This window comes from Anser anser (assembly GCF_964211835.1).
Source record: "Anser anser genome assembly, chromosome: 1".
Lineage (NCBI taxonomy): Eukaryota > Metazoa > Chordata > Aves > Anseriformes > Anatidae > Anser > Anser anser.
In genome coordinates, this window is record NC_139720.1 from 132,213,548 (window position 1) to 132,226,071 (window position 12,524).

The following is a 12,524-nucleotide window of genomic DNA, read 5'->3' on the forward strand; positions in this document are numbered from 1 at the left end:
GATAACCTGAGAAACTTACAAGAAGTTTTGGCAAGAAAGAGAGATAATTCTTCTGAAACAAGAGGAGCATATGCTTCTACATCACGATGCTTGCCATTGTGACTCTAAAAATACAGAGAGCTGTATTTTTTTTTTTTTTTTTTTTAGACTGAGATCAATTAAAACATCCATGCACTTAGACTGAAAGATAGCCAGGAACTCTGTAAAAGTAAATAAATAAATAAATAAATATAATTAAAAAAATAAAAGCCCTGTAGCAATGTGATACAGTAGTTATGGCAAGATGATAATGTTGGCATGAATGCATCATTTAAAAACAGTGCAGCATGTCTCTGAAGAATATAGATTAACTAAGATTTATTATGCGCTCACTGCTCACTACCCCCAACTGCTATTTTAGAAGAAAAAGCCAATATGTTGAGAAAACATTTTAGAAAGCATGAAGAACATTTCAAAGTTCCAGTAAAATAATTGAATAATTGGAACCTTCTAGAGTTTGCTTAATTATGCATTTCAGTTAACCCCTAAGTCAGTGATTTAAAAGTTGGACTGAATATCTGAGAAAAGCCTAACATTTGACTGGAAATAAGATTTTTTTTTCCCTACAGTAAGCATTTGAATTAAGTATTTTTGTTTTATGGGAAGACTCCGATACGTTATAAAACTACGTTGCCCTGCCAAGTTAAGATGCTTTAATTAAATTTAAAGCAGGCAGACTTGCTACGATCACCAGAGAAAAACAAAATATGAAAAATGAATCTGTAACAGAGAAATCTTCCTTGAGTCATTTCATCAAACCAGTGATTTTGGAGTCTATTAACAACCATAGGCCCAAAAGGGATCTGAAATCATTCAGACTGATGGATCCAGAAGTCCTTTGTCACAGGAGGAGAAACTAGAAGTTCAACAGCAGATTGGCCATTATACTGAAGAACCATACTGACTGCAGCCAGCCAGTGGAAAAACTTTTTCTATAATATGTTAGGGAAATAAGTGCATTCCAAAATGTACAATAAAACATTTATGAGATGTTTACAGGAATAAGGTTCAGCACGCGGCAGAAATAAGCTTCACCAAGTACACACACAAAGTCTACTTTTATGATATGAAAATAAAAACTTTAAGGATCAAAATGTTGGTTTAAGATGCTAAATTACACACTCCCTTTTAGGGAACCTTAATCCTTTATGGACTTAAGCCAATAACAAATGTGAGAGGAAAGGTGAACATGAACCACAGGCTCTCCAGACCGAGCCCCCAGACTTCCCTTCCCCTCCACAAGCTGCTTTTGCTGCTCTGCAGATGACCATTATTTATTTGTAAAGATGTTTCCATTCTTTCAACAACATTGCTTTGACTGTTTGTCAGTTACAACAAAAATGAGTCTTTCCTAATTAACTGTCCGATTTCATATGGCAGCTCTGGTGATTGCCCATAGCCAGACATTACCTTGCAATAAAATGCATGCCCTAGGCCCTTACCAACTGAAGGCTTGATAGGATGACGACGACCTCAGGGTATGAACAGCTTCACTTAGCAGCCTTTCTTCAGTATTTCCACCAAAATATTTTCCAAGTTTCTGATACCTGCCCCTGTCTTTACAGATACACTGGTGAATACGGAAGCACATAAAACTTTGACAAGATTTCTCTTAAAACACACACATACACATTACTCAGTCAGAGCAGCAAACAAAGATATACGGAAAAGCAAATAAAGTAACATCTGAATCACTGCCTCCATATTTCTACCGCTTTTCTTGGAGTTGTTCCGTGTCTGCAGAGACTCCAGTGTTTTTCTGAAGCCTCATCTCTTCTTGTCTCTGCAACCTAGGTGTACCTCTCTTTTTCTGCTTATAAAATAAATAAATAAATAAATAACATCCTTTTATAACTACTGTTCTCCTTCATCAAGCAGAACGATAGCCAAAACTCTGGTCATCTATTTCTTAGCTACCTGGCTCATCTGGTATAGTATTATTTGCTTGTCCTTTATCCAAGGACAACAAACCCATACAGTTTTGTAGCCCTCTGCTAAACTCAACAGTTTTCCCAACCTGCCTTAGGTGTGCCAAATCAAAACAAGCTGGTTGTGTTGTATACATGAAAGTATACATCACATGTGGGCAGATAGAGATAAATTCAGTCACACACCAACCTGTCACATCACTGGCAGATGGAAAGTCAACAAGTTTTACAGCAAACTAATTTTGTCAGAGCTTTTAGTAAAGGGAAAGTCATTGGCAAAACAAAACACCAGCCAACCTTATTCTTTTAAAATACTGGCAATGACAAAACCAGGAATAACAGATGCAAAGAGTTTTGCTTCATTTTCAAGAGAGAATAAAAACAAAACACTGAAGTCTCTATGCAGTGAAGCAAAATGGTTATGGATGCCTCTTCCTCAGGTATGTGAGACCAAAGACTACTGTTAAAAAATGATATAAACTGTTTGCCCTCAGTTACATGACGTGAGGCACTGTTACGTAAGATTGTTGTTGCCTCCTGGTGAAATCAGTGTCTACGGACTTGTGTGAATGCATTTACATTTTTAGCATTCCCTTAATCCACAAAAGAATCTGATAGTTATCGAAGTTGCATCTTGCCCTTGAATTTTTCTGTGTGCGTGTGTTCTGGTTTATTTTGTGGTTTATCTGTTGTCCCTGCTTTCTTTGTAATCTCTTGATACCATCTGTGAATTCAACTGATATGCAAGTTTTCTTCTGTTATTATTTTAGGTCATTTACAGAGAAGCAAGTATTAGTCTCAACATTAAACCCTAGTGAGCTCTACTTCAATATTTTACCACTCAATTGTTTCCGTTTCTGATTGTTCAGCCAGTTTTGTATTAAAAACACAATTATTCATGTTTTGTTTTGTTGTGTTTTTTGTTGGTTGTTTTTTTGTGTGTTTTTTTTTGTTTGTTTAAAAAAATGTTTAAATTAGATTTCCTTGATGAAATCCCTCGATTTTATTTTTCAGAAATCTAGCTATGTTTAGTCCTTTATCTACTGAAATCACAAATGAATCAAAGAAAGCCATCAACTGTGTCTGGCTTCCCTTAGACCCATGTGGCCTGCAGCATATGTAGTTAAACTCATATATAACTGCTCACACAATTATGTTAGTACTTACTGTACAGGCAGAACGTATATCATATACTTCTATACATACCATTGTTCTACACATACTGTGTGGATGCTGGGATGTAGAATTTGTCCACAGCATAACAAAAGTTTACTTCTGACTCACTATAATGACACTTGCTTACTCTTGCATATTTGAAGATACAAATGTTGAGGATTTTTACTATTCCTTTAACTCCTATTTCTTATCTCTTCTTCCATGTAAAAAGAACTCTCTCAATATTTTTGTTTGCTTATAAATGTTTTCTTAATATGAAGGTTCAAAAATGAGGGGTAACAACTTCTAGAAAATATATATATATATATATTTATGTTTCTGGCCAAACTTTAAACATTAATTTAAGAAGAATTCCAGTATTTTTAAATACCACATAAAGAGGTCTGATGCTGGTCAGATACAATTTATTCCTCTCGAACATCACTTCATTACTATAATACAGTTTCCACCATGAAGCATGGAGAACAAGAAGTGCTGGACTATCCAGATCAACTGGACTCTTTGCTGCTCTTGATCTTGTGCCTTGTCCACTTATCAAGACAGGATAGCACAGATTTGCTCCGCTCTAACCACCTGATGATCTATATTAACGCCAGTATTCAGGGCAGCGTGCACATCTTTCTATTCCTATATAGCTATAGCACTCAGGCAGCTGTACTTACATTTTTCAAGCTATTTATCAGAGACAAAGGTGCTGACTTCACTTTGTTCTAGCACATTACAGCTAAAGCACAATAAATGTTACAAAATGACTGGAAAAATACCTAACGTAACCCTGCATTCAAGGAAATGGTGTTGTCAAACTGGGGAAGATAAAAGTTTTAGAAAATATTTTGACTGATTTGCTCTTCTGCTTTCATGTCTGCCACTCATAGCTCCACAAGACTTGTCAAATTCATTTTCCTAAGTGGAAGATGTGAATTTTCTTCCTGTTTTGCTCGAGACAAAAATCAAGGAAGAAGGAGGCATCCACAGGAGTGTTCTATGATCTTTCCATACCCTAAATATTTCTCCCTCTGCACTTGGAAGCACAATTAAGAAGTCTTCATTCAGAGTTTGAATCTTTAATCATGGTTTTCCTAATAAAATCCTCTCTGGTTTGATAGACTTCACATTAGTTCTTTTCAAGTGAACCCCAGACTGATTACTTAACAGACAGCGTAATCTAATTAATTATTTAGAGAAACAACTACCAAATTACACACAGAGATTGAGCAGCATATGGCAATTCAGTTTTAATCCCCTACTCCAGAGTCTAAATCCCAGGTGGGGAACTACGCTCTTCTTTTAACAGCGCCATACAGACCATGCTGCCACCTCATACAGCAGATGTTCTCCCAAATCAAGATGACCTCCATACATCTGCTCCAACCTCAACCATCCTGTGAAATTCAAACACAGCCCCTCAGTAAGATGCCTCCACTAGCCACTGCCCCACAGGCACTTCCCTCCACACCAGGCAGAGATAAACATGAGCAGCCTCTCAGCTGGTCAGTCTGTGTGCTGCTCCCCATCCCCAAGGTGTCATTGACTACTGAAGTCCCCATAGGTGACATCCTAGGCAACCTGCTCTTGATCAGTAATCTCTGCTTGAGCAGGGGGGTTGGACCAGACAACCTCCAGAAGTCCCTTCCAACATCAGCTGTGCTGTGATTCCATTGCAGGAGAGGCAAAGCCACAATGTAAATTTTGGTCCTTGCTTTTCATCTATTTTCAACCACATATTGCACACTCATTAACCTGTTATTTGCCTATTCTCTCCTTCCAGTTACCTGTTGCTCTTTACGTGTTCTGTGCAATTTTTTTATTTTTTCCCTCAAGCATCCATTTTTCCTCGTGTCACGGTTTTCTGAACGCTCTTGTAATAGTAAGTAGCTAGTGTAGTATCTTATATTAGGGTCAGAGCAAGGGTGACATATTTACTAAAATTCTCTAAAGAGCAGAATTATTAAGGAAAAGTTCTGGAATGCCCCAAATTAATATGAATTTACACAGACAACACAGGAAGGGATCATCTCACCCAAGTGTATGTAGGAGCGTCGAGCTCTTTGCTCTAAAATCTCTAAGCAGCAATGGCAAAGTTGAGGCTCAATAGCCTCTTTTACACACCCAATATACCACAATCAATCACACCATAAAAGTACTACTTCTTCCCAAAGACTATAAAGTACCACTTTAGTCCACTCAGGAAGCTCACAATGTAGGCTCAGTATTCCTCACGTAATTTACTTCAGTATCTCCTAGCAAGCTGGTGACAAGGCTGTATTTGCTTCTTGAAACTAATAAGTGTCAATAAAAAAAAAAAAAAAAAAAAGGAACCCAAGAGCTACAGGGAGAATCAGAAGAAGCAAGTGGAAATATTACTCTCCCACTCAGTAAGGGAAAGGCCTTATTCTCCAGGGGGAGAAGGCCTCCACCTTCCAGGTCTGCGGCCCTCAGTCATTTCTGTGCAAGTAAGACCGTGTTAGAAGCTGTGTGGAGTGTGGCCTCATACACTGTGGTCTGTAGAGTGTAGAGGAAAGCATCTCTGTCAGGGTGAGTAGTTATCAAATGCAGATCTCTGAAGAAACTTAGGCATCTACAGCCATACAGATTGCCATACTCTGCCTGGAAAGTGAAAGGTTGGGTGGATTGCTCCCTTTAGCTTACACAGATCTGACCTCAGCGTACATTGCTCTTGAGACACCAGCTGTCTCTGACAGATATGGGCCTAGGGGAGGAGTGACAATGTGTTGTCTCTTGTGCTGCAAACTGAGAGACATAATTCAACAACAAGCAGGTTTAACAACACAAACAAGCTATTATTCTTGCACGTACAGCACAGAAGCTGCGGAATTCACATCTTGCTTCCTGTTTTCTTCCGATGCACGACTCCATCAGCTTCATCATCATGCACGGGGCAGTTCTGTTACTATGGTAAGCACTTTATCTCTCACTTTATTAATAGTCATTCCAAACAAGTAAAAAAAATTGAATCTACAAATTTAGATTTATGCCTTTGGCAAAGACAGACTGTTAGATTAGCAGATATAACCGCCCTACCCAGAAAACCTTGCTATCTCAGGCTTGTGTTATGCTCTCACAGATGTTCACAAATAAATTCAGCCTCTGATTATTTTCAGATTAATGGCATCCTGCTCTATTAGAGCATTGCCAAATCATCATTTTATTGCCAGTCTTGCAAGGTTTTGTGCCTTTTTTTTTTCCTCCCTAGAACTCTAACTCTAAAAGATGTGATTAGCCAAAAAACTCAGCTTTCCTTTCTAAAGTCTTGAGCAATTCTTGTTGCAAGCTTGACTCACGTTACCCTAGGGGCTCAAAGAACAGGAGTTAATCTTCACATTTTCTTAATCACTCTCAAGACTTTTAACGTTCTGACTCATGATTTTAATGCCTACAGTTGGCAATACTGCATATACATTACATGTGTCATATCATCCATCTGCCAGTAAGCAAAATCTTTACGAAATGTCCAATTAGCTACTACTCATAGTGTTTCTAATAGATTTTTTTTAGAAAAACACAAAGCTGAAGCCAAAGAAGTTATATCACTGCACGAGTCACAGCAACAGACAAAATCCTCATTATTCTGACTAAAAACAATTAGTAAAATCTACCTCCTACTCAGTCATGCATGTGAAACCTAAACAAAACTGAACTACTTTGGATCTCTTAAGTCAGCAGCCTACAAAACAGAAGGCTGTAAGAGTGAAAAGTCTCGCTAAATATCAGCTATGCTTCCATTCTCTTTATCCCTACCATTAAAATACAAGATGCAACTTGCGAAGGTTGGTTCCATACAATTTGAAGCGTCTCCCACAGCACGTTTACTGATGCCCCCACCCCAGCAGCTGAACACCGTGAGCACGTTCTGCTCAGGCTGAGGACGCCAAGAGCTACAGGTTCCCTTGGTTCTTCCCCCTAGGCTGATACCTTTGCCAGGTCAGCCACGTGGCAGCAGGTTTGTCAAACGCTGCATTTCTAAGAAGCTCCTGTAAAAAGAACAAAAAAGCAGAATGTCTCTTCCCTTCGTAACACAGGATGGTAACATTTCATGTGTTTAAAATTGATGGCAAAATTTGATGTTTTGATTACTCATGCTGACATTTAATCAATTTTACACTTTGGAGAAAGGCCCTAATTTACTGTACTTGCCATCAACTGACCGAGAAAAATCAGAGAGCCATATTTAAAGTAGAAAACATTCATACACTAGAACTACTTTCAATTATATTTAAATTATCCTACAGCTTAACTGTATATTCACACTATACAATTTACCTAATTTTGGCTTTGCTTTTGAACCTACCAACAAAATCCAAATTATATATAAGACATATTTGATGATTATACCTTAAAAAGAATCAGAAACATCTAGATAGTTAAGAAAACTATTTGCACCTTGCTTAGCCTGAGTCAGAACCATTCCCGTCCTCTCCATGAGTCTCATAAGCATGGTTTTGTTATTTTCTACAGTATTAGAAAAGCATAAGGAAAGAAGAAAGGCATAAAGTCAAAAAGCACTTGGGAGATCTCTTTATTTCAAGGAGTTTAAGGATTAATAAATTAAAATACTAGATTTGTAATTATTAATAGATTATAATTAAATACTACAAAACTTTTAATAAATTAAACATCTACTCAACATTCACAGATATTAGAGGCACAAGTACACTACTGCTTTGATGGAAGTGTCTGCTGCTCACTTTGCCAGAAACAGAACCCATTCATCTCTACATTTGTTGCTATACAGATGTTTCATAAACTTTGTTCTCCAGCATCACAATGAAATATCCACATATTGTACAACTCAGAGCCTTAATTCCTGGGTTGTTTTCCCCAGATCCAGTATCTTGTGTTAGAAAACGTTATTCTCAAATCAAAATCAGTCATTTCTAGCTTCAAAATGGCAGAGAACTTACCCCACTCCTCAGCAGATACTTTTAAAGGCCTGTATTCATGGCCAGATTTATTAATTTGCATCTCATGAATTTGTTCATTTCCTTTTTAATGATGTTATCCACTTCCCATGATGTGATCAACCAACTGACATCCAGGAGGAACAACATGCACTTTTTTGTTTTTTTGAAAACAGATTTCTCCTTTTCATCTTTGGATACGTGTTTATACTCCACTGATTTTATTCAGCTTGCAATAATCCTTAGCCTTAATGCAAAAAAGTCAGCTGCTATATGAATTAGAAAGGCGAAATACATAACGCATGCAATAGAGAGGATGCATTGAGTTAGATCTTAGTAAGCATCTACATCTGCCACTCAGTCATTGCTAATAGCATTTTCCCAAGGCAATATATATTCCATTTTTTTTATTATTTTTAAAGCACCAAAATTGAAGTAGAAACTGCACTGGTAGTGTTTCTATAGTATACGTCTCTGTCTGTTTTAGTACCTGTATTCACTAATTTCATACAGAAAAATGGTGGAGCCATACAAGAAGTTGACAATCCCTCCAAATTCATTGTGTCATAAACAAGTGGGAAAAAATGACTAAACAGATCCAGACTGTGCTGATTATGGTCAAACACATCAAGAAAGTGACATACTATCAAGAACCATTGTTCCAAGGAAGCTCATTACACTGAGATGCATTTACATAGAAAAATAAGTAATTAACTCAGCTTGTCAACACAATTAATTGCAACCACCTCACACCACAAAGGAGATTCTACAGTACACAGGAACACAGCACAAAAAATATACTTCCTGATGCATTTGAGTTAAGTATACTTACATCGTGACTATCTGGCATTTTCTCCTCGAATTTAGAAAGCAGGATTTATATACTCAAGTGAAAGCTTGCCATTTAGCTCTGCTAATAGGTCAAGGAGTTAAAAGTGATCAAACACATGAGGCCAGAAGTTAAGATCCAGGCAGCTGCCCAAGTTTTGTGCAGCTAACTACCACAATAAAGGTTTGACGTGAGACTAAGCTAACGATAAATACACACTGCTGCCTTTCCCCCGCCTTGAAAAGCTGGTGTTTCCACTCCTGTACACATGCTTTTGAGAACATATTTATGACTTCAGAGGACATTTATGACTCCAGAGAAACAACAGATAATTTTTCAAAAACTTAGTATTTTACATATCTGTATATATTTTAACTCCAATAACCAGCTCCATGGTGTATTTCCCAAATAACTTGGTAACACTTATGATTCAGGCATGAAATAACAGTAATGGCTTTTTATTTCCAGTCAGCTTTCTATTTCCTCTTGAGTGCAGATGCTCTCCTCAACATAACAAAGAGCAAGGTTGTCCTGCAGCACTGCATGACAAGTTCACACTGAACATTTAAGACTTGAGGACATGGCCACAAGTTGTGCCTGGGGAGGGTTAGATTAGATATCAGGGAAAACTTTTTCTCTCAAAGAGTGGTCAGGCCGTGGAACGGCCTACCCAGGGAGGTGGTGGAGTCACCATCCCTGGCGGTGTTCAAGAAGCACCTGGACAAGGTGTTATGAGATATGATTTAGTAGCTTAGTGGGTAGTATTGGTGATAGGAGGACGGTTGGACTAGATGATCTTGTAGGTCCTTTCCAACCTTCTGTTTCTATGATTCTATGTCAGACAGAACAGCTGACCACACCCATGCCGTTGGCCCACCCCAAACGCAGACTGAAACCCTAACATCTGCATGAGCTTTCTTCCAGAACCAGACATAAAGCATACTTCAAAATAGCACCCAGTCACATGGGCCTTGGTCACCTTGGCAGAATAGGATGCTAGGCAAAAGCCTGAGCTTTGGAACAGAGCTATCTATTCAACAGAGTTTGAAAAACCCTCACTGTAGTACCAAGATGAAAGGCAATGCAGCAACTCTAGATTGTGCACGTGAAAGAACGTGTTTTTTGAAGCCCAATCGGATGAAAATAAAATCTAAAATTAGGAATAAGCACAAAAAAATTAAAGTTATATTATGTTAAGTTTCTTTGGCAATCTGAAAAGACTTAATATATTCATTTCCATACTTCTGTGACCCAGCATCGTTACGCAGATACCTTGATGCCAACTAAGTCAGAACAAGTACTGGAATTAGTAGTGTTTGTGCAGACCAAGCACCTCAGGTACTTACACTGGCGATGTGCTTCAAGGTGCCACATCAGCTGCATTACCTGCTTTTGTTTCTAGGCTGTTATTATTCTATTCTTCCCCCAGGAACAGTCAGCTAGCTGTATTCACAACCCTACACCATACTTCAAGTTGATGCAGCCTACTCTTGAAGGCAAGTGCAAGGGCTTGCCTTCAAAGAAGAAGATTTACCAGCGGAATTATGCCCTGTAATTACACTGGTGTAACTTCCTTGAGTTACACAAACAAAATATCCCATTTGGAACCAGGGCACGTGAGTTATGCAGAACAGCTACACCAGTGTAAACCATTGCTGTTCGTCAACCTGCTTTCTCGGCTAAGCTCCTCCTCTGCAGGAGACTGCCGCTGAAGTCTGCTGGCAGACTTTCTCATGTGAACACTCCCGAGCCTGCTTCAGTCAGGTTCTCACATTTCTTCAGCACACTTAAGCCATTTTGACTGAATCGGGTTAGAAAGCATTGATATGAGTAGCTCTACGAGCAGCGAACAGTGAATGGCAAACAGCTAAGTGCAAAAACCTCTTTCATCTGTTCAGATAGATATGAATCCCATAAAAAAAAATCTGATCAATCAAGGACATTCAAAGAGGTACAGAAGAACACCAGCAGTACAGCTATACTATGAAGCTTCTCCTAGCCACATAAGACTTTGGATACATCAACATGAATTTTATGTAGAAACTTGCAAGTATACCCATATTTGAAGACTAACAAGAACTACCTTCTTTCCCAATCTGGTTCAAATTTTTGGAAGTGTGTTGCACAGCCTCCAGTTTAAGAACAGGTATAAAAACAAGAAATTAGTGAAAGAACAGTAACAGTAAAGAAGGGGACTGTCAAAGATTTATATTACTGTAAGTGAATATATAAACCTAAACTTGTTTTTAAATTCAGAGATACTGTCCTGGGAGGTCAGGATAATTGGAAGTGGCAAGAAGTGCAAATGGGTGCTGCTTTTGAAATAAAAAATTGTTGTTATGAGAGCAAAACAGTTTGTAGAAAGGTATCCAGTAGCAGCTCCAAGAGAATTTTACCATAAAGTTTGTTCACATCAAGAATACACTAACTAGACCTTCAGGATTTTCTGCCCCCCCTCAAGTCTTTCGATAATCATCATGGCCTATACCAATGAGTCCATAATAACAGTACTAATAACCACTGCATGCAGAAGCAGTCATTCTAAAAGTTAAACATAGTCACACAATTACATTTAAACTCTTCGTAACTTGCCTTGTACTCAGATACCAAGAGTGGAACAAAAATACATTTGCCATATTATACACACTGACATTCCTACAACAGAACAGATTAAGGATGCAGTTTCAGGCAGTATTCCAAGATGGATGTCTTATTAGATTGTCACTGGTATTTTGTTGAATCATCTTCATAAAAGACTGGGGTCTAAGCCTAGAATGAAACATTTTCAGGAAGTGGATTTGAATCTGCTAGATTCAAAACTTCTGAAATTTGAGGAAGACTAAATCCTACTTTTTTTGGTACTACAAAAATGCAATTAAAAAGAGTACTACTAAACACTAGTCTTTAGAAATAACAATCACCATATCTGCTTGCATCCATGCCAAACATTTGTTTAGCAACCATTAAGTTCAACAGACTCTTTACATAAGCTTTTCTAAAGTGCAGAGCCTAAATTGCTAAAACTGAAGTAATCCCTAGCTTCTCAGTTCAAAAGCTTTAATGTACACCCTGAAAAGCAAGTGAAATTGAGTGTCAACAGCAGGTTTCAGATTTGCTTTGACCTCTTAGACTACACTTGCCATTTACATTTCAAAGATGATTCCTCACAACTACTGGTTTCTGCAAATCGAGAAGGAATATTTTGTCTTATACATTATAAAAAGTGTTCTAAAACAAGTTTTCTGAACAAGGAAGGATAACAGTGATTAATGCAGTGGTCTATGAGCCTAGAGTCCAGTTTTCTGCCCAGTGCCTGTCTTGACAAAGAAAATGCTGAAGCCCAGAGTCCTATGTTGTGGACAAGGTTTTGATAATTGAAATATCCTTGTCTCAAATGTTAAGTTCTACTGAATGTGTTGTCAGAATGCTAGGAAGTCAGTTCTGGGTTAATTCTTATTTCCAGAACTAAAGTGTTAATGCCTCCTTACACAGTTTCAAAGTCTGTAGAAGAAAAGTCAGTGATACAGAAAGGGCTTCCCTCCCTGTTGTCGATACTCCCACCTCATTCTACGCATAATCTCAAAAGTATTAATCAAGCCCAAACAAGACATTTTAGACAGTCAAAACCACACA